Source organism: Phodopus roborovskii, unplaced genomic scaffold, assembly GCF_943737965.1.
Source record: "Phodopus roborovskii unplaced genomic scaffold, PHOROB, whole genome shotgun sequence".
NCBI lineage: Eukaryota > Metazoa > Chordata > Mammalia > Rodentia > Cricetidae > Phodopus > Phodopus roborovskii.
Window position 1 is genome coordinate 61,669 of NW_026125030.1, and position 23,045 is coordinate 84,713.

The following is a 23,045-nucleotide window of genomic DNA, read 5'->3' on the forward strand; positions in this document are numbered from 1 at the left end:
TGGTCTCTGGTTTTTGTGACTTTTATGAGATTTCTGTGCGTGCAAATCTGTGTCTCTGTGTGTTTCTTGCATCTTCTCATTGACTAGTTCTTCTGTTTGTTGTTGTTATTGTTGTCCTGTTCAGGTTTGGTTGCTTTTATTTTATCTCATGTTATTATTTTTTCAGATGCCTGTTTGTATCCTAATGATCCATGCTGTATCCTAAGAAACTGTATGGATCTGGGGAAGCAGGGAGATATGGGGGAGTTAAGGGGGAGAGGGGAAAACTATAATCAGAATATACTGTATTTTTAAAAATGTATTTTCAGTGAAAGACTAAATAAAAGGAAAAAAATGCACGATAGGACCCAAGTAGAGGCAATGCCTAGAAAGCAGGAAGCAAGTCTGCAAGGCTGGGAGCAGACTAGGAAAGAAATAAGAACTGCCTTAGAGGAAACACTTTTATGCACTCAATCTATAAGGAAAGCTAACTTAGGTTCTTTCAGGGAAAGAGAAAAAAAAAAAGCCACAGAATCAATGATTTAAGCATAAAGCAATAAAAGTTAATAAACCGAAGGCTGTAGTGGAAGGAATTTTTTAAAACAATAAAACATTTCCATGAAATCACATTGGAAGAAGTAAGAGCAGGTAATATTGAAAGTAGGGATGTAAAGAAGTGAGTCACAAGTAATCAAATGGGAAAGAACAGAAAATAAATGAGTACAGAGAACAAAACACCAATCATTATGTAAAGTGGGGGGGGGAAACAAACTCAGAGAGGGGGAGAGAGAGTGGGGGAGGAGGGGAGGGCGGGCGGGCGGGAGGGAGGGAGGGAGAGAGGGTTTCCATGGGACGGCAGAAGGCAGCGGACTATACATTTTTAAAAATGTGGGAAGAAGATAAGGCTTTAGGACAGAAGAAGAAACAAGCAAGGTTAAGGGGAGACGGGGAGCGGCAGTATCTGTTCCCCTCAAATGTAGCAGTCACGCGTCTACACACACAGATATATTTGTGGATACAAACATGCACACATGTGAACACAAGCATGGATACACATGTAAGTGTTGATCATAAAGTGCCTGTTATCTCATAGACTCACACAGCTATATTAGCAGAACTTTCTCGTGACTAAACTGTCCTTCTATGACAGGCAGGGTGGGCATGCCTACAATCCCAGTGCTTGGGAGCCTGAGGCAGGAGGATGATGTAGCAAGGAAGCAAAAGGGGGAGACTACTGGGAGTAGGAAGAGGACCAGCCAGAGGCGAGAGAGGGTAACGGAAATGGCTGTGAACAAAAGACAAAACACACATGAAACGTGGACCTTTTTTCTATGTACACTAAAATAGTGTAATAAAAAGTTGAAAAGGAATTGCTTTTGGGCAACAGAGAATGGATAATGGTTCAAGTGACCATCATGAGCCACTTCTTGACAGTGGTTTCTCTAAAATGGAGAGAACAAATATCGGAAGACACAAAAGAAGAAGTTTCTGAGGTAAAGAGATGAATCCAATTGCTTGAGGTCTCTCCCAACATGAAACTTTCATTCAAGCAAACATACAGTCTTAATCTTCTGAGCCATGTTTCAGAGGGGTCCCTGAAGTTAAAGAATTGTTTTAAATAAATAACCCTATAGGTACTATGGAATTAAAATACATCCCCTGAGGGAGAATTTCAGCCTTCTCTTTAGTAACATTTAATGTAAATGCTTGCTAGAAAATAACTACAAACCCCGGATGATGGGAGCTGGAGAGATGACCGCTCAGCAGTTAAAAGCACTGCTGTCCTTCCAGGGGATACAGGCTTGGTTTCCGGTACCCACATGCAGCTCACAACCGCCTGCAACTCCAATTCCAGTGCATCTGGCGCCCTCTTTAGGCTTCCTCAGGTACTGCATGCCCACGCTGCACAGACATATACGTGCAGGCAAAACACCATATACATAAGATAAAAATAAAATTTGAAAAGGAGAGATTCTGTTTTAAAATTTTTGTGATGAAAACATGTGGATTGGTAAGTATATGCCTTATATATAAAGCTTGTAGAACAGAGGTTGCTTGTCTTACTTGGCTTTGCTTCTGTTTTGGAAATGGTCTCATTATGTAGCCTAAGTGGGCCTCAAACTTATGATCTTTCTGCCTCCTCGATGCTGGGATGACAGGTGTGTGCCACCATGCCCAGCACAGATAGGTACATTTTAATAATGCAAAGTTCCTGATGTAGAACACTTTATGAGTCCTTAAAAAAAGAAGTACTGCATACCCAAAGACAAGTTTAAAGTCCTGCCATGATTGGGAAAATCGTGGATGGAAGGGCTGTTGGTGACCACTGGGTGTGTAATCGTCTTCCCAGAGCTCAGCTCCACTTAAGTTATAAATCTTCATAGTATAAAAATAAATCAAAGAGTTACATGAAGAGAAGGACCTAGAAGTGTGGATGTAATTTTTTCTTATTCTGCATTGTGTTATCAAAGCTGTCCCTCACTGATTTAAAAATAGAGATTTAACTATATCAAAGTTTCAAATATTATTATTATAAGACAAGAAAGTACAGAAGAATTGATGAAAGGAAAATTAGGATAATGACCTAAAACAAAATAGGATTAAATAAATAAATAAAAACTGCATGCTAACACACACACACGCATGCTTGTGTGCCCTTAAAATGCAAAGAAGTAAACCTACTGATTAAAAAGACAGAATATAAATTGTATTAGCAAAATGTGTCTTTCATGCTAATGGCAAAGCAAACTAGGAAGACTTGGGTAAAAATTATACAGCACATTCATGTATTGATAGTCTGAAACCACTAAGAAAATAATACCTGCATAAGAAATGATGGGCTCCCAAGGACTGCAAAGCCTTCCTCCTCCCTAGGCCACACAACTCCTCCCTGACTCCTGTCCTGGGGCCTCCCACTGCCAAGCAGGCCCCTCTCCCTCTTCTGCATTATGCTGCCCGGCTCCCTACCAGCCTTTGCCAATACCCAGCACAAATGGTACCACTCTCCTTCCTTCTCGCTACGCCAGCCAACTCCCTACCCACACTTCCCAGGGCCTTATGCCAACAAGGGGGAAAAAGGCCGGAAATGAATAAATGGAAACAAATGGGAAAAAACAATATAAAGAATCAATTAAATGAAAATGAAGAATTGGCTCTCTGAAAAGGTAAACAAGATTGATAAAGAAAGGGAGAGAAGACCCAAAATTAGAGATGGACAAGGAGAGATCACCATGGATATGTGGGAAAATTGCAAGGACATACTTTAAAAACCATATTCGAACAAATTAGAAAACCTAAAAGAAAGGAGTGAATTTCTAGATACATTTGGCCAAGAAAACAATGGAAGTTGAGATAAATGAAGTAACCGGGATAAGAAGCATATTGAGTGACATTACCCAAGCAAAGAGAAACAAATGCCTCATGTTCTCTCTCATATGGGAACCCTAACTTTGAGTCTCTAATTTTGTATATTTAATGTGGACTAGGTGTCCAAGCCAGAGAACTACAAAGAGGTCAGGGGAGGAGAAAAAAAGGAAGTGGGGGGTGTGAAGGATGGTAGAGTGTAGGTGACATAAAAGTAGAGAAAGAATACTCAGAAAGGAGAACAGGGAGGGGGTGGGGATGGGAAAGGGAAAGCACAAGGAAGGAGGCTACCTCAATCAAAGGGGGCATTTAAAACCACATGGAAACCCACCATATTGTAATGAAATTAAAAAGACAATTTGTAATCTTAGTTAAATGATACAGTTAGTGAAGTCTTGGTAGTAGAACACCTCATAGGTCCATGGCCCTGAGCTTGATCCCAAGCACTGAAATAATACCTATTATTATTAGTATTATTATTTAGTATTATTATGTGGGCATGGTGGTACATGCCTATAATCCCAGTTCTTTGGGAGGTAGAGAGAGACAGGAGGTTTAGGAGGGAGTTCAAGGTCAGCCACAGCTACATAGCAAGTTTGAAGCTAGCATGGGTTATGTGAAACAAGCTCAATAAATGGAAGACTGTAGAAATGAGCCTGGTGAGGTGACATGGTCACAGAAAGACAAACACGGTATGTACTCAGTCATATATGGATTTTAGACATAGAGCAAAGGATCACCAGCCTACAATCCATACCTCCAGAAAAGCTAGGAAACAAGGAGGACCCTAAGAGAGACACACATGGTCCCCTGGAGAAGAGGAAAGGGACAAGATCTCCTGAGTATATTGGGAGCATGGAGGGGAGGGTGGAGTTAGGAGAAAGAGAAGGGGAGAAGAGGGAGGGAGAGGTGGGCATGAGGGAGCAGGAAGATTGAGTCAGGGAAAGAATAGAGGAGAGCAAGAATAGAGATACCATAATAGGGGGAAGCCATTATAGGTTTAAAGAGAAATCTGGCACTAGGGAAATATACAGAGATCCACAAGGAAGACCCCCTTATAGATTAACAATCTAAGCAATTGTGGAGAGGCTACCTTAAGTATCCTTCCCCAATGATGAGATTGATGACTACCTTATATGCCATCCTAGAACCTTCATCCAGTAGCTGATGGAAGCAGAAGCAGACACCCACAGCTAAACACTGAGCTGAACTCCTGGAATCCAGTTGCAGAGAGGGAGGAGTGATGAGCAAAAGGGTCGAGACCAGGCTGGAGGAACCCACAGAGACAGCTGACCTGAACAAGGGGGAGCTCGTGGACTCCAGTCTGATGGCTGGGAAACCAGCATAGGACCAAACCAGACTCCCTGAATGTGAGTCAGTTAGGAGGACTGGGCAGTCTATGGGGCCTCTGGTAGTGGATCAGTATTTATCCCTAGTATAGGAATGGGCTTTGGGAGCCCATTCCACATAGAGGGATACTCTCTCAGCCTAGATACATGGGGGAGGGCCTAGGCCATGCTCCAAATGATGTGACAGACTTTGAAGACTCCCCATGGAAGCCTCATCCTCCCTGGGGAGCAGAAAGGGGATGGGATGGGGGTTGATGGGGGGAGACAGGGGAGGAGTAGAGGGTGCAAGAACTGGGTTCGACATGTAGAACAAGCTTGTTTCAAATGTATATTTTAAAAACTTTCAAAAATATTCCACCACAAAGGCACTCCTGGAAAGACACACGTATGTGGGAAACCGGTATAACTGACGGTCGCCTCGCCATCTGTGCCGCATCCTGCTTCTTTGCCATAGTGGCTTTGATCTGGGATCACAAGCACCCCTTTCCAGAGTCCAAGCCAGTTTGGGCTTTGTGTGTTAAATCCTATTTCATGATGATGGGAATTCTGACCATTTACAGCTCATATAAAGAGAAGACCATCTTTTCTTGTGGCCCACAGAAAAGATCCCACAGGAATGGATCCTGATGATATTTGACAACTGTCCTCCAGCCTCAAAAGGTTTGATGACACCCTGACGTTGACCTTCATCACTGGAAAGGCAAAGCAGCGGCGGGAAGCCAAGTTCACCAAGCCCATTGCTAAGTTCTTTGATCACAGTGGGACACTGGTCATGGATGCATATGAACCTGAAATCTCCAGGCTCCATGACAGCTCTCGCCACAGAAAGAAAAATGAAATAGCCAATTCTAAAATCTCTTTTCCTTCTGGATCATACGAGTTACTGGTGGGTAGGGAAGAAGCAGAAAGCTTAAACTTGGTCAAGTATGAAATAAATAAATAAATAAATAAATAAACAAACAAACAAAAAAGCCCATTTAGTGCATTCTGATTAAATAGACTTTCCTAGCACAGATATGCAAAGTTGTTATCTCTGATGGCTAGCTGTAGCCTCCATGGTCTGCTGAGTGGATTTTTGTTGTTGTTTTCCTTAAGAAGCAGTTTTTGTAAAAGCTGAGCATAGCATACTTTTCCCTTTGTACTTAACAGTACTTTATTTAGTATAGCTTTGTGCCATGCAGTGTTTGAGCGCGTGGTTCTTAGGGACTTAGGTGGGCATGGTGTTCACCTACAGTCCCAGCTCTTGGAAGGCTGAGGGAGGGGGGTTGAGTTGAGCCATCCTGAACTGTAGAGCCAGGCCTTGTCTTGGGGAGTGGATGTCATTAACTGTTGCTGACTTTGTGTTAGTCCCTGCTTCAGCATCTATTTCCTTCAATCCAGGATACAACTTCTTATGTCCAACAGCTTTACTTAGACACCATTTTTGTGGGCGTGTATATAGATCTGACTTGGGGAGAATTATTTTTTAAAAAAAAAATACAAAATAGTTCTTTGTTTAAAATAGACATGCCTAGCTTCTACTTCAGGAAAACACCAAATGGCGGATGACGCGGGTGCAGCGGGAGGGCCCGGAGGACCCGGGGGGGCCCAGGATTAGGAGGCTGCGGCAGCTTCCATGGAGGCTTCGGCAGCTGTCTCAGGGGGTGTGGTTGAGGCCGTGGTCGAGGCCATGGGGCTCGTGGAGGTAAAGCCGAAGACAAGGAGTGGGTCCCTGTCACCAAGCTGGGCCGCCTGGTTAAGGACATGAAGATCAAGTCCCTGGAGGAGATCTACCTTTTCTCTCTGCCCATTAAGGAATCCGAGATTATTGACTTTTTCTTGGAGGCATCTCTTAAGGATGAGGTTCTAAAGATCATGCCAGTACAGAAACAGACAAGGGCTGGCCAGCGGACCAGGTTCAAGGCTTTTGTCGCTATTGGGGACTACGATGGTCATGTTGGTCTTGGTATTAAGTACTCCAAGGAGGTAGCCACTGCTATCCGAGGGGCCATCATCTTGGCCAAGCTTCCCATTGTCCCTGTGAGGAGAGGCTACTGGGGGAACAAGATTGGCAAGCCCCACACTGTTCCATGCAAAGTGACAGGCCGCTGTGGCTCTGTGTTGGTGCGTCTCATCCCTGCCCCCAGAGGCACTGGCATCATCTCTGCTCCTGTGCCCAAGAAGCTACTGATGATGGCCGGTATTGATGACTGCTACACATCAGCCAGGGGCTGCACTGCCACCCTGGGCAACTTTGCCAAGGCCATCTTTGATGCCATCTCTAAGACCTACAGCTACCTGACCCCTGACCTCTGAAAAGAGACTGTGTTCACCAAGTCTCCTTATCAGGAAGTCACTGACCATCTTGTGAAAGCCCATATCAGAGTCTCTGTTCAGAGGACCCAGGCTCCAGCTGTTGCCACCACATAAGGGGTTTTATACAAGAAAAATAAAGTGAATTAAGTCTGTTTAAAATGAAAATAGACATGCCTATTACATTTTGTGCTCTTAACCAATTAAAGAAGCTGGTGGCATTTTTACTTTTATATTCTGTTTTCCACTAGTATGCTCTGTTGATTTGTTTGTGCCCTTTATTAACTGCCATTTTCTAAAATTTTTTCAATAAATGAAAGATGTGAAAAAATTATCAAAAAAAAGAAAGACATGAGCCTAAGTAAGAATTAATAGAAAATGTTGAAAAACAATGTGTATTAGTCCATTTGCATTTAATGAAGGATATATGCCATAAGTATATATATATATATATTTATATACTTATACATATGTATGTTATATGAATATATATTTTCCAATATGGAAGTATGTATGCTTAGTGTGGTAGCCATGGAATGGAGAGCTGGTGAGAGAAATACCCAAAACAGGAAGGGGTATATTATCTGGCGTGTTTACAGTTTCTTCTGTGGAGAGCTAATCAAGAGCAGATCAACTTTCATGGAGTTTTATCACCTCTCCGATTCCCTTTTAACAGTGTACCTCCCTATTGCCTGTCACTCGGGATGGACCATTTCCAGTCCTCTTTTACCCTTGGTATGTCAGTAAAGTATCCGGAATGAAATCCCTAAGTGCATGCATGGGCTGGGGGGGGGGGGGGCGTGTAACCAAATTCGTACACATCACACAATACTGGTTGTACCAAAAAATAGTGTTAGGGAACACGTGAATAAGGGAGACCAGCAGACTTTCCTATACCATCTGAAATTCTAACAATGGGTTAGAATCAATAGTGAAAAGTAAGAAAAATACAAGTTAGTTGTAGCTGGCAAAAGACAGTCACTGTACTAAATACTAAGCATCATTTGGTGCTCCCAACAGACACAGTACACACGAACACAAGCCTAAGTTAGACAGCCCTTTCATGAGACAAAATAACCCGCAAGTGCTCTCATAACACAAAAAAAACATTCCATGAAGGTTTTCTGGGAGAACCAATGAATTAATTTGGCCAAAGAAGCTTTCTCCCGGCAATGAAATTCAGAGGAGGTTACCTGAATCCTATAATAAATGACACTTTCAAAACCACAAAAGATATAAACCACTTGCAAAATGACCCTTTACTGTGGCGACTCTCGGAACTCTCCAAAGCGCCACATTCAAGCTTAACTACTGCTGGGCCTTTCTTTAGGGAACTCAAACAGGCTCATGTGGTACTTCCTGGAAGCATGAAGAATATATACTCAGTGTTTAGAGGACCAAGTGAAAGTGACTTATACTATATCCCCCAGACTCTCTTCAAGTGACAGATGTCATAAGTGGCCTTTAGTGATTACAAGGTTGCCAACACTCTAGTGACTACATAAAGTGCTACATACATTGTAGGTATCTCAAGCTTCACCCATTTTCTTCAGACACCTGCTTAGCTGGTGGCAGGATTGATGTTGCATTAATCTCTTTAAGGACTAATTTAGTCGAGTCTGTAGTAGCAATGAAGTGGCCTCTTTTTCTACAGCAATGAAGTGGCCTCTTTTTCTACTGCTCCGGTAAGGGTTTGCAAAAAAAGATCTAGACTGGCAAGTGTGGGCGCAGAACCCAAAGCAGCTGTCTTTCTACTTTACATTCTCACCAGGCCCACTGGAGACAGGAGGGAAAGGCCTCAGGAAGTTAGGAGTGCAGACTCATCATTCCCAACCACTCTATAGACAGTTAAGTTCATGCCGACTTTTTAGAGGGTCCCGGCAGGTGGATGAGCTGTGACAAGGACCTGTTGGCTTATGCTTGTAGTGAGATAGTCCTTCTGTAGCACTGACCACGCCCATTGGGGGGGTGGAGCGATGGGCGGAGGTGACCTGAGGAAGGAGGTCGGAGGGGGCCAGGAAGGCGCTCTTTTTCTGGCGTGACTCGGACAGGAGAGGATCGGGTTGAATTTCCTGGTGTTCATCTGTCTAGGTTGTAAGTTATTGCTCCCTGAATAAACATCTATTCGGCCTATTTGTTTATCCTGATCCTTATTTACCGCAATATATGCTGGTCCCCAAGGGCTGACCATCAGGCTTCATTCCAAGTGAGTATTTGAAATACTCATTCTTGCCCACTTGTAGTTCAAGTACAAAGCCCTGGAGCAGCTAGAAAACAACCATGCAATCATGCGTCCATCACAGCACTGACACTTCGTTTCAAATAACAGCATCCCAACTAACGTGAATGAAAATCTACATATTCTCCTCACTCTGTAAAACAGACTGGGGACTGGGGACTGAAATGTTCAGCCCATGGTGGCATTTTCTTGTTGGAACCCCAAGCACTAGGTACCTACCCATAATCTTTTTGTATCATGCATTTTTGTGGCTTAATTTCTATTCCAACAAAGAATGGCATGAGGGTAATTACAGAAAAAGAATAAATGACATTAAGTCACAAATTTGGGCACACTGTCACCCTCTGGGGACCTGCCTTGGTGATCTTTCTTCAGATAGTCTTTTACTTAACCCTGCTTTTCTGTCATGCAGTGATCACAGGGTGCTGTGGGGTAGAGGTTCTAGACAGAATGAAAAAGAGATCACAAAGCATTCATGTTCCTGCACACGAATGCTACTTCTGCACATGGCATCCTAACTGGGTGCGAGAAGACCTGGCCACCGATGCCTCTCTCATCTTCCTTTTGCTATGAGCTCTTGGCTGTTTCGTTTTCTGTTCTCTGATATGGCTGGTGACAAGTGGTCTAAGGTTTGCACTTCAGGGGATGGATGAATTCCCTTTAGACTTCTAGCCTAAGCCAAAGATACTTCTGGACAATTTCTGGCATGTCATCATATCCTAGTTATCCGCTCCAAATGTTTGAACTTCAGTGGAATTCCAGGAAAACGGTCTGGTTAAGGTAGGATCATGAGTGTCCTACTCTCATGTTGAGTCCTGTAAGCTTGCAAACTGTTATTGAGTTGAGAGAACATAAAAACAAAAGCACCTGGTAAAAGAGGCCTTCAGCCATGTGGTGATGGCACACACCAAAAATCCCAGCACTGGGGAGGGAGAGGTAGGTGGATCTCCGTGAGTTCAAGGCCACCTTCATCTACAAAGCTACCCAGAGAAACCCTGGAGAGAGAGAGAGAGAGAGAGAGAGAGAGAGAGAGAGAGAGAGAGAGAGAGGCCCTCAATGTCTCGGTAACAAGGACTCATCAGAAACAACTGGCTCAAGGAGCATCTTCTGAGAAAAATAAATAGAACAAAATGAGATGTGGTGATTCCAAAGAATTCCAGTCATGGGGGGGGGGGGGAAATGGATCAGTGGGTAAAGTGTTTAACCCTGAGCATGAGGACCCAAGACAGACCAGAGCCCTAATGAAGCTGGATGTGGTAGCACACCTATAGTCCTAGCACTGAAGAACCAGAGACAAGAGGATCTCTCCCTGCTGGCCACAGGCTAGCCTAGTTCCAAGCCAGTGAAAGGCCCTGTCTCAAAAAAACATGGTAGATAATGACAGGTAAAGATACCTCAAGTTAACTCTGACCTCTGCTCACTCAAGCATGCACATGCATGAGCACACACACACACACACACACTCCACACACACACACACACACACACACAAAAGAATTCTAGTAATTCTAGTCACTTAGAACTCCTGTAAAGCAGTTTTTGTTTTGCTATGTTTGTTACAAAATATGATGTGGGTCTCCTTGTAAATGTTCAAAAGGAATTAATACAAACAAATATATTATTATTAGAAGCATTCTGAATTCATTTAATGTTAACTTTAAAAGAGTAAGTAAGACAACAAAAATATAACTTGAAAATATAAGTCAAGGTATGATACTATTGGTTAGGAAAAGGTTAAAGGGGGCCTTTTATAATGAAGTATGAATCATAAGCTTGATAACATGACATCAAACAGTGAAAAGCAAATGAAAGGCTCCAACCAGGCAAGAACTGCCTATGCCCCTCTTAGTTTATTCTACCGTCTGTGCAGCAGGTCTGCCGAGAGCCAGAAGTTACCTGTCTGAAATGCACAGGACACTTCCTGCTGATGTCAAGTGCACTGCCAGAAACCCTAAATGTTTTCTTTTTAATACAGGGTTCCTCTGTGTAACAGCCTTGGCTGTCCTGGAACACTCTCTGTAGACTAGGCTGGCCTCGAACTCACAGAGATCCACCTACCTCTGCCAAGATTAAAGGTGTGTGCCACCACCACCCAGCCTAAATGTTCTTTATGCAGGCTGTTTTCAAGGCTGAGCTTGTGACCCTGGGAATGAAACCTTGTTGTTTAACCAGTCAAGGATATGTTACACTTGTTTGTGTTGCATTTGCTTAATTGCTATGTTACAAGGATACATTTGTTTCACCTTGCCTGCCTAAGGCACCTGATTGGTCTAGTAAAGAGCCAAACAGCTAATAGCTAGGCAAAGAAAGGATAGGCAGGGCTGGCCAGCAGAGAGGATAGGAGAGGAAATCTAGGCTAAGGAGGAAGAATGAAGGATTTCCCCGGGGCAAGAAGCCAGGCAGTCTCCAGCCAGACACAGAAGTACTTGAAAGTAACTTATTGGGGGTGGGGGGGAGTAGATAAAAAGAAACAGGTTAGTTTAAGTTAAAAGAGCTAGCCAGAAATGTGCCTAAACTAGGCCGGGCATTCAAGACTAACAATAAGTCTCTGTGGCATGATTTGGGAGCTGGTAGGTGGCCCAAGAAGATCAAGCCTGGTACAGAAACTTCCTGCAACTCCCACAGAACTAACTGCCAGAAGAGGCATCCATCTACACATGGGAGGAACCGTTGCCTTCCCTGCAGGACTGGTCTTCAACCCAGGAGGCTTGCCAGAACCAGAAAGGTGTTGAAGCCAATTAAAGAGATGGGCACCAGGAAGGTCCCATGAGCATTAGCTGTAAGGAAGACTTTAATAGCAACCACATGTCCCCCGGGCATCGTGGCCTGAAAGCCTTTGGTACCCTGTGGGCTGGGCTGGGCCCTTCCTCCTGCATCCCGTGATTGCTCATCACGGCACTCCCTGCATTGTTAATGCTGCCTGACTTTCTTGCCTCTCTCTGGTCCTGTAAGGCCAGGCACTATGTCTTATCTAGCTGAGCATCTAATAACCAGCATGCAGTAGGGTAGATGAGAGTTGATTAAGTGAACCTGGACTGAACTGGCAAGGTTCCAGCATGACCGACTCACTTGGAGTCCCTGGGGTAATGTTATCCCAGGGTTTCATCTGTGTTTCAAAAAGCAAGCGTCTGCTCACTGATTCTCCAGGGTGCTCGTGGTACAAGAGGGGCACCTTTGTCAAATCCCCTTTTATCCTGTCACTGGGGTCTGCCGTGCAGCTCCATTGTCCCTCCGCTTTGGAGTCATTATCTGCTCGGCATGGAAAATGTCCTCAAGAAAATGCAAGCACTAATTACATCAATGAAAATAATCCTTTCAAATGCGCGATGATTAACGGCACACCAACAGTTATTCAATGATCATTCTCTAGTCTTTTGTTTTTAAGGGAAAGTCGGTTTTCTGCCTACGTGGTGGGTTTTCCTAGAATCCTTTAATGCACCGACTGTCTGTCCTCCTGGAGAAATCCTCCAACCCTGCCTTAGCCCGTCCTGTCTGAGTCACTAACTGAGCTGTTCTCCCTAGCCTCGCTTCCAAGTTCTCTCAGAAGCCCTTTCCTTCTAGTGCCTGAGTTTTCTGAACCTCTAGACACTCAGCCCTAGACTGCTATCCCACCGGCCTCGGTGGGAGTCAGCTGTGGAGTCTGTGCTCCGTGCCTCCACCATGAAGGTGGCCCTGGTGCTGTTGAGATGGGAGGGGCGTGGAGATGTTGAGAACGGCAGAGGAGGTGACGATGGCAGAGGGAGTGAGCAGGTGCCAGGGGAGGTTGTGTGTGCAGGAGGAGGGGAGAGAGGGAGAGGAAGATGGCAGCAGGGCACAGTCCTCCCGTGTTTTGGGGACTCCCACACCTCTCTCCGGATGTTCTCCAGGGCCCACCATCTCTGTGTGATACAGGCAGATGTGAAGCTCATTCTGAGAGCCCCGCCCTGTGCTACGGTGGAGGTGGAGATGACGACTATCCTGGTTGGCTGTTGACCTCTGGGCCTCCCCTAGCTAATGCCCTTCCGTTCAATGTCACCTTCTCTGCCAAGGGTTCACTGGCTGTCACCTCATCCTCTTTGACTGGATGGTCCTTTCTTCATATTTCTACAATAATGCTTACCCTGTGATAGGCCTGAACAGTAAATTATACCCTCCCTTGTGATTTTAAAATTGATGGGAACGTACACATATATACAGATGCCTAAGAAATGGCACTCACACTATCAGCTTTATAACATAACAGATGAAGCTGGATGGGAGAGAGCACCAGCCCTGCAGCCAAATGAGCTTCCTAACGTGGCACAAGCACTCTGATTGGCCTGCTTTATCCATCTGGCCACACTGAGCAGCTGGAGAACTTCCGGCCTCCCTGACAGAGCAGATCAGTCAGGAGAGAGGAGTGCAGGTGATCACACCTGCTAAGAGGGAGCCCCTCTCAGAGGGGAGGGAACAGGCAGCCACTGGAGAAGAATGACCTTTAAATTAACACATCACTCCCTCCAACACTGTGGGTGTCAATTTCCCCTCATGCCAGCCAAGAGCCAAGTTACCCCTCCTGCTCCAGGGAGCGGTGAGTGGCAGGTGTCAGGCAAGGAAAAAACCTTGTTTTCCATATCGGAGAAAATTCTGGGACACAGACATGAGAAGAAAGAGGCAGACAATACAGGTACACGTGCACACGCAGCATAACTTTCTTTAGAATTCTGTCTGTCACACTAGACTTTGCCAGATGCAGGGCTATCTGATTCATCTTTGTGCAATTAAAGAGATCAGTCATCTGGCTACCACATAGGCTTCCTTTGTTCAGTGTCAACTGACTAAATAAGTGAGTAAGCCATGTATCGGGCCCATCTCCTGTCCTTCCCACCTTGGTAATGACATAAATCAGGGACCGAAGTCTCATGGAGGACCCCATCCTGACTACAGAGTCTGCAGGTCACGTGATGGAAACTGTAGATTTCCTTCAGGCCCCAAACCAGCTGCCAAGTCATGACACGGAGACTTATTATTAGTTATGAATGTTCAGCCTTAGCTTAGGCCCATTCTTTCTAGCTCTTATAACTTAAGTTACCCTGTTTCTCTTCGCCTACATTTTGCCTCAGGGCTTTTTACCTTTCTTTAATTCTGTATATCTTACTTTCATTGCTTTCTCTATGTCTGGCCGGCTAGGCCCCTCTCCCTTTTCCTCCCTCATTCTCTTCTCTCTCGTGCCTAGACTTCTCCTCCTACTTGTTCTTTCTGCCTGACAGTCCTGCCTATCCCTCTACGCCTAGCTATTGGCTCTTCAGCTTTTTATTGGAGCAATCAGGTGCCTTAGGCAGGCAAAGCAACACATCTTCACATCACTAAACAAACGCTACACATCTTTACATAGTTAAACAGATATTCTGTACCATAACAGGAAACTATTGGTGAGCAGAGTCCTGTAGAGTCCAACTAGACCTCATTAATCTATCTCATCTTCTCCTCCCTGAGACACTGGGATGTCCTTGACTCCCCAGGGACCAGATAGACAGCAAAGCTATGCCCAAGATAACTCACAAACATGCATTGTAGGATACTCAAGTTATGGCTGTGCCCTGCTTTGTTATTAGAGTTAAAGAGCATAGGCAGGAAGGACCTGCTGGAACACTCTATTTCCTTATCTTTCCAAAATCAACGATCCCAAAACATACCTACTTTGAAGCTTCTTGAATCCAGGACCCAATATTTACTCCCAAGAAATGCTAGCCTTCAACCTGAAACCACAGCTCTGCAACTCGTCCACTTCCTTTGGAGTAAAGACCAGGGACTTCCAAAGGGAAAGCATCCTTCTGGCCCTGTGATGGGGACAGGCATGTAGCTCTGTGTCCCCAGGAAGAAGAGCTGTGGAGACAGTGGCATGCCCCCTTCTGGGGAGATGTGACTAAACACAGGGAACGGTGATCTGCAGTGAATCTTACATGAGTCCACTCACTTCATTGTAATGTGCCTCTCTTTCATCTACCTATAAACGGAAATAGTAAAACATGTCTCTGAGGGTTGCGGTGACAAACAAACTCTATACATCATGCTCAGAGGTGACCAGCTGTTGCTGTTAGAAGCTTAATAAACTCAGAGAAATTTAATTGGGATTGTTATTCTTGTCTCCATTTTATGAATTTAAAAAAAAAAGTACCAAGGGGTTACAGGAGGTGGTTGGGTCTGAAGCTTACGTCTTCGGTTTTACTGCCAACTCCGTGAAACCTCGCTCAGAACAGCAGGTTGACTTGAGGCCTGTGGGTACCATTCACGCGCAGTTTTATTTTCCCTGCTGCAAAGCAGACAAGGAGGTCAGTGTTGTCGGCAGCTCACCTACCATTTCAGACTCGCCAGACTCCTTTTGGTTTCCTCCATAAAAATAAAAGTGCCGAGCTCAGAATAGAACAGCACACTGGAAAAGTCTCCCAACAAAGGGAGACCCGGCGGCAGAAAGTAGGAGCTGGCCTTCCAACTTGGCATCCACTTGACCCAGAGATAGAAGATAGTGATGTCATCACTTCCCAAGCTGACCCTGACCCTTCCTAGCATAGGGGTTGATGAAGAGCTGGGGGGAGGAGGGGGAAGAGCCCCACTGTTTCCCTTACAGCGAGCGCATTACACAGACACAGAGCAGCTTATGTTCAAAATCCCAAAGGAATGCCTGCCAGGGAAAATATAGTTCTCCCCCCCCCCCAAGTCTAGAATCTCCCACTCCATCCCTGCCGTGTCTGGAAGTCCAGACCCATCTTCCAGTACTTTCTAGGGGTGAAAAGTGGTTCTATTTTTAAAACACAGTAACTTTTCCCTTCCTCTACCTGAACACACAAACAGCTGCCAGAGCCGTGCATCATTTTGGAAGACCTATGAATATCAAACTCAAGATTGCCATGGCTCTCAGACATGGGGTGACCGTGCTGCTCATAGAATCCCCCTCTCCAGAGCTTGCAAAGGGCTCGCCTGGATGAACCCAACTCAACCATGCGCCAAGTGTGTACTGAGGCAAAGCAGCGTTAGTCCCACCTTCAGAGCTCATTTCACCTGCAAGTTCCAAGGGCTCCAGAAGCTAAAGAAAGCACCGTAATAGCAAAGGCTGCCTTTCTAAGGCACTTACCTAAGCAGCAGGAGGCACACTAAGTCTGTGTATACATTATCTAATTTGCACCTAGTCTCAATCCATGAAGCTATTTCTCTCCTGTGTGGGGAAAAAAAGCTAATGATTGCAGAGCAAAGTCACTTGAGGTGCTCGGGTAGCGAATGGCAGGGCTGGCATCCGAATGAGGGGCTGTGCAGTCCCCAGTGTATTTACTATATTGCCCCCTCCTTGGGCACAGCATCCACTGCAGATGCCGCCTATCCTCCTCACCAGGCAGCTAGAGTTACTCACTCAGCAGTTCTACTGAGCACCCACAGTTGGCCAGTAGCTACTAGATGCAGAGGGTACAAGGTGGCCAGAGGTTTCCAGCTCACTAAAGAAGACCGGGAAATCACAGTCAGTCTGCAATGTGTTCTGTGAAAACTGACACTTGAATGCTCAAATACATGTCAGGAAATCTAAGAAGAAGAGAGGGTAGTGCTAGCTAGCCTGGATCCCCAAGACACTGAACACACAAACTCACCCATGGTTAGAGTCCAGGACTCAAGGGTAGAGGGCAGGTCCTTACTGTCCTGTATAGGTAGCATCTGTGGGTGGTGCAACCATGTTCTCCCCTGCCTCAAGAAAAAAGCCTGTGCATATGAGCTATGGGAGCCAGAGTGGTCCTGGGATATGGACCTGGGCTGGTTTAGTGCATACCAGTGTGGGGTTCTTGATAGACAACCTGATTAGACCTTGAATGCCAGCCAAGAACGACTATGAACTCAAGCGGCTCCCCAGACTTACGGCACCATACCATCCCCAGTAGGAAGAGCAGTCTATCTCTGCCAAAGAGATAGGAAAGGGGGGAGATGTACTTGATTCTGACCAAGCCTTAACTGATGAATTTGACCACACTGAACTGGACGTGACTAGAGTGGGCCTCTTATATCAGTCAGCACGGTGACTGGAGATGGAAATCTAGTCAAGCCACAGAGAAATAACACTAAGCCTCTCATCTGCACATGAGAAGTCAGAACCCCAGTGAGCTGTTGGTGAATCTGGCTGAGCAGAAGAGGAGGTAAGGAGAATTGGGCTGTGTTAAGTCACAGTTCAGTCAGTGTTTTGAGGACGCCCTGGAGGAGTGGCCTTGAAAATGGCAAGTATCATGAGTTGAACTACGTACCCCTGAAATCTTCACATTTCCTTAGGATGTGGCCTTGCTTGGAAATACAGTGGTAGAACACGTAATTAGGCGAAAATGGGGCAAGGTAAGGCCCCACTTCATTATGAGTGGCGATTCACTACAGGTCCTTGTCTGGCATGGCTGCACATGCCTGCAATCCTGAAATTTAAAAGGATAAAGCAGGAAGATATTAATCCAAAGCCAGCCTGGGCTACACAGTAAGAAAATGAGGACGGGGGATAAGAAAGAACAGGAGGAGGAGGGAGAGGTGGGCACGTTACAAGAGCAGAGAAGGCAAAATCGTGGTGGCCTACATACCCAGAAACAAACGCCGAAATCGTCAGCAAAGCAGCAGAAGCCAGGAGGGTATCATGGAAAGACCCTCCTCCTTGGGATCCCTCAGGAGAGCCCAACCCTGTGAAACCTCAGCCTGAGACAACCCGAGACCTGCCAGTGAGCCAGCACTGAATCCTCACCCAAGGCTTAAGTGCCTCTGCTTGTCAGTGTTGCCTGACGCAGGCCCCCTGGTATAACAACACTGCAGCATCCCCACCGCAGCCGCAGCATCCCCACCGCAGCCGCAGCATCCCCACCGCAGCCGCAGCATCCCCCCCCCCCCCCCCCCCCCCCCCCCCCCCCCCCCCCCACCCCCCCCCCCCCCGCAGCCCGCAGCATCCCCACCGCAGCCGCAGCATCCCCACCGCAGCCGCAGCATCCCCACCGCACCGCCCGCGCCCCGCCCCCCCCCCCGCCGCCCCCCCCCCCCCCCCCCCCCCGCAGCCGCAGCATCCCCACCCGCATCCCCGCAGCCCCGGCACCGCATGCAGCCTGGGAATCTGCGCTGCCTACCCTTTTCACCAATGCTTGCTCCTCCTCCTTGCTTTATCTGACCCCTGATTCTGAGGGGAGGACCCCCCAACCCATGTCACCCCAGGACACACACGGGGAAATGCCTCTCCTGGCAGAGCCCCGGGCCTGTGTTTGTGCTTCTGGAAGCACGGATCTCATCCCTGGTCCTCTCTTTACCTCTACACTTAGAGCCAAGAAACCCTTGCCTGTTACCTGGGGTGAGAAGAGGCTTGCTCTGACCTGTCCCTTTCGCCTGTGCTCAGTCCAGGAGCGCAGCTGATAAATACTCCACATGGCCTTGCTTCTCAAGGTCATGCTAGTGCTACTTTTTTGATATTAAAATTCTCATTTTGACACTGCAAAGAAGTCAGCTTCCTTCTCTGCACTGCTGTCAGAGCATCCCAATGTTCCCTAGTATGATGGAAGCTTCTGAAAAGCAATTTTCATAAGAACACACACACACACACACACACACACACACACACACACCCCATTGGCTGTATTCTTCTGCCTGATTCCCTGCTGTTAGGACAAGGGTAACTGACTATGAGATGGGCTAAGATAGTCGACACCTTACTAGGGGAAAAAAAATGGAAGCATTAAGCTGTGGGGTTTTTCCCCCTACTGAATCCGTATCATGCCTTCCTTCCCCCTTGCCACCCCACCCATTGCTCTGGATGGTACACTTGAACTACCCCAACGAGGAGAGAAGACAGAATTCCACTTGGTCCCCATGTACATTTCCCTAACTAGTGGTAGAATTCATAGGATCAATAACCAGAGAATTTTTTGATTTGTAAGAACCTGGGCAGAGCAAAAACAAAAAAACAAATGATAAAGTGTGACAGAGGGAGTCCGTTGGCACAGAGACACATGATGTCTGTGGGGCAGACTCCAGATCTGTAGGGGCCAAGAAGGGTTCAAATAAACCTCAGGCGTAAGACTGGAGTGTGGAGAAACAGAAAGAAGAGAGAAGTAAAACCCAGCAGAGGAAATAACCGAAACATGGCTGTCTAGAGTCTAGAGAGTCTAGGTTCTGGGTGATGTTTCCACTATCCACGAGAATGAAGAAGCTAAATTTTTACAGGGGAGATTGTACATTACATTTCTACAGCATGCCTGATATGTGGCTTGAACCCAATATAATCACTGTTAATTCCTCATCCCTTCCCTCGGCTTAACAAGAGAAGCCCACAGTGTGGTCACTTACGTTCTTTTCTGTGTGGATAATCTCCGCCTTCCTGCATCATAGCTCTGCATTCGCCACAGATTGCCACGCCCTTTCATAGCATGTGCTTACCGGCACTCTGACCCATGCTTAGACTTCAGACACTTTCCTTGACCACCAAGAGCGCCTATGTCTGCCTCCACACCCCTCCACAGAGTTGCTGTTTCCTTTATCGACTTACTTTGTTAGTCAACTGTCTATATTCGAGGTAACCAGCTTATAAAAAGATTTCTCTTGACTCAGTGTAGAAAGTTCTGGTCTATAATCAACTAGGCCTATTGCTTCTGGTCCTAAGATAAAGTAGCAAGATTATTGGAGTACTGTAGACTGCCGAACTGTACATCTCCGACATCAGGAAGCAAGAAAGAGGAAGAAACTGAGACCACCTATCCCCTTCAAGGGCACTCCCCCAATGACCAAGAACCCTGCCAGACATCACAGCCTTTAAAGGTCCCACCACTTGCCAACACCACCATGCTGGGGATCTGTCTTTAACACATGGACTTTCCCAGGGAAGTCCAAGATCCATATCATAGCATTACTCCACCTTTAGTTGTTTCATTGGGATTTCGTTGTTCTGACCTCCCTCGGCATACAAAATTCATGAAGGTAAACGCTATTGCCGTTCTTGTTTAATCTTCTATTTCCAGGGAGTAGCCCGCTGCCTGGTGCTCCTAAGTGTTTGTCAGATGAAGAAATGAATGAACCCAGCTCACTGCCAAAGTCTCTTCTTTGATGGAGAAAAGAGAGAGAAGTGTTCTCTGCTGATGTGGGTAACGCCTCACAACATCTGTTTATAGTACCCTGGGGAGCCTTTCCCTTTAACAAGCTCAAGAATTTACATTTCCAAGAAACACATGTGGTTACTAGTGACATTAAACTAGTCGTGAGCAACCTTTTCTGGTTGAGAGCCAACTCAGGAAAAACACAAATGTTTATGATCAGCATTTTAAAATTTAATGTGGAAATGTCTTTAGTGAATCTTCTGGGGTTGGAGGAATCGTGAGGAGCCTTACCATTGAGATGGTGTACTCTGCTGATCAGATAAATATTAATGAGCAAACAAACATTAGTTCTAAGCCTCTAAAATGTGAATATGAGCAGCAATCCATAGATAATTATGATATAGTAAAAATATGTCTTTTGTATTTGTCTCTAGCCCCTGCCACAGCACAGGAAAATCTTTGGAGTTTCCTGGATGATAAGGGTGACAAGAATAGCCTCTGTGATTCACAGCTAGCCCTTTCAATCTCTCTATAGGGACTACAGCTGTCTACAGGGACTCTAGGGCGGATATTGGTCATCAAAGGAACCAACCATGTGATTAGGAGGCTGAAACTTTTAGTGCCAGACAACTAGAAAGGGGGGAAGGACAAGAGGTTGGCTCAGTCATAGATGGCAGTGACTTAATCACATAGATATGAGGTCTCCATGAGGACATCCCCAGGAAGGCGCTCGGAAGCTGGGGAATCAGTAACGATATGGAGATGCTTAGAGACTAGCCGGCCTGCACAGGCAATGGATGGTCTGCACCCTTTCTCACACGTTCCCGACTGGTACCCTCCACAACAGTGGTCCTCAACCTTCCTGATGCTGTGACCCTTTAATGCAGTTCCTCATGTTGTAGTGACTCCCCCAACCATAAAATGATCTTCATTGCTACTTCACAACTGTAATGTTGCTACTGTTATGAATCATAATGTAAATATCTGTGTTTCCCAATGGTCTTAGGCGGCCCCTGTGAAAGGGTCATTGGACCCCAAAGGGGTTATGACCCACAGGTTGAGAACCACTGCTCTATAAAAAAAAAAAAACTAAAAGTAGCAACTCCAATGCTTCGCTGCATTCGGTGAATTTGTTTCTGAACCTAAGCATTGTGAGGAAGTCTTCAGTGTGTCGAGGCCAGACAGAAGTACCATTGACAGCTCTGTACCCGGCATCTGAAGTAGGGAGCAGTCAGGTGGGACCAAGCCTTTGATTTGTGAAATCTGATACTTAAAGCTAGAATTTGTGGGCAATTAATGCCAGAATGGAATTGGATTGTGCGACACCCAGATGACATCTGAAAGTTGAGTTATTGGGGGGGGGGGGAGAAATGTTGCAGTTTTGAAGTCAGAAACGATCTTTTCTATAGTTAGCATATATCGTATTTTTTAAGTCATAATCGTCAAAGTAACCCAAGTGCACACATGTTATCTCTTTTGATTACAGAATAACTATAACGTTTAATCCTTTTTCATTATTAAAAGATACATACTGTGTAAATATATAGAATAAATGTGAAATTTTAAAATACGTAAATATATATACACCAGAGAATCCTAACTTTTCTACAGATAGGGAGAGTTGCTGGAAAAGATATTGAAGAGTCTCAAACACATCAAATTAATTCTTTCTTGAATAAAACCAAAACCCTACTATCCACACTTAATAAATGGGGAAACCAAGCCCGATGGTGAGCCGTTGAGCCCAGTGTTGCATGGCCACTGGAATATGTCCAGGACATTTCACTAACATCTCTGCTACCTGTTTATACCAGGCTTTGAGGTAAAGTGTAAGGGATAAGAAGACATAGAAGCTATGTTCCCCAAAACATATACAAACCCTCCTCAGCCGGGGCCCCCTCCTTTCACAGTGACAGACTTACTGCTCTGTCAGACATGAGAGTCTGCAGAAAGACTGGAGCCATCACCAATTTCCTAGGGCTCTCATGTCTGCCAGTGTCCTGCCTTCCTGTCCCAGCACTTGAACTTGCCTCCCACCCTTCAAGATCAAGAACCTTCTAGATGGTGGCTATGCCAGAGGATATTTGGAGGAGGCTGGGTCCTTGTGAAACTCACTGGTGTGTTAGAATAGGTTTGTTCATAGAGAGAAACAAGCTGACTGAATCTGGAGTGTAGAGTGCATGACCCTCTCCAATCAGAGTGAAGACTGTGTGTCGGGTATCTGGCTCAGGTCACTGAGATTGCAGCGTGGAAGCAGAGCTGCATTAAGGGCGTGTCTTAAGAATGACAGCATATGTGAGGGCTGGAGAGATGGCTCAGTGGTTAAGAGCACTGGCTGCTCTTCCAGAGGTCCTGAGTTCGATTCCCAGCGCCCACATGGTGGCTCCCAACTATCTGTAATGGGATCCAATGGCCTCCTCTGGAGCAGAGGAACATGCAGACAAAGCACTCATATACATAAATAAAAATTTTTAAGAGAAAAGGAATGACAGGGATTTACTCAAGAGAAACTCAAGAGCTGCCAGAGGAACAGAGCAGGGACTTGCTAGCACTAAGCTAAGGCAGAAGCTTATTAATCAAGAATGAGGCAAGCGACAAGTTACTGGGATGAAACAACAAGGATTCAGTGTGCTAGCAACAATGCTGGCTTATTAGTCGCTAGTTGCCCTCTTAGAAAAACTTCAAATTCCTCTCCCTCGTTTTGAGGGTCTTTCAAGAATCTAGGGTAAGGCAGAAACTAGAAAGAGGCATAACCACTAGACAGATATGCATTGGTAGTCAGTA

The 23,045-nt window shown here is 45.7% G+C and overlaps 2 pseudogenes; both read left to right on the forward strand.

The window, feature by feature from the left end:
* Positions 1-5,056: 5,056 nt before the first annotated feature.
* On the forward strand, positions 5,057-5,533 carry LOC127231689 (signal peptidase complex subunit 2-like; annotated as a pseudogene).
* A 695-nt stretch (positions 5,534-6,228) lies between these two features.
* LOC127232423 (40S ribosomal protein S2-like) lies at positions 6,229-7,134 on the forward strand (annotated as a pseudogene).
* The last annotated feature ends 15,911 nt before the right edge of the window (positions 7,135-23,045 follow it).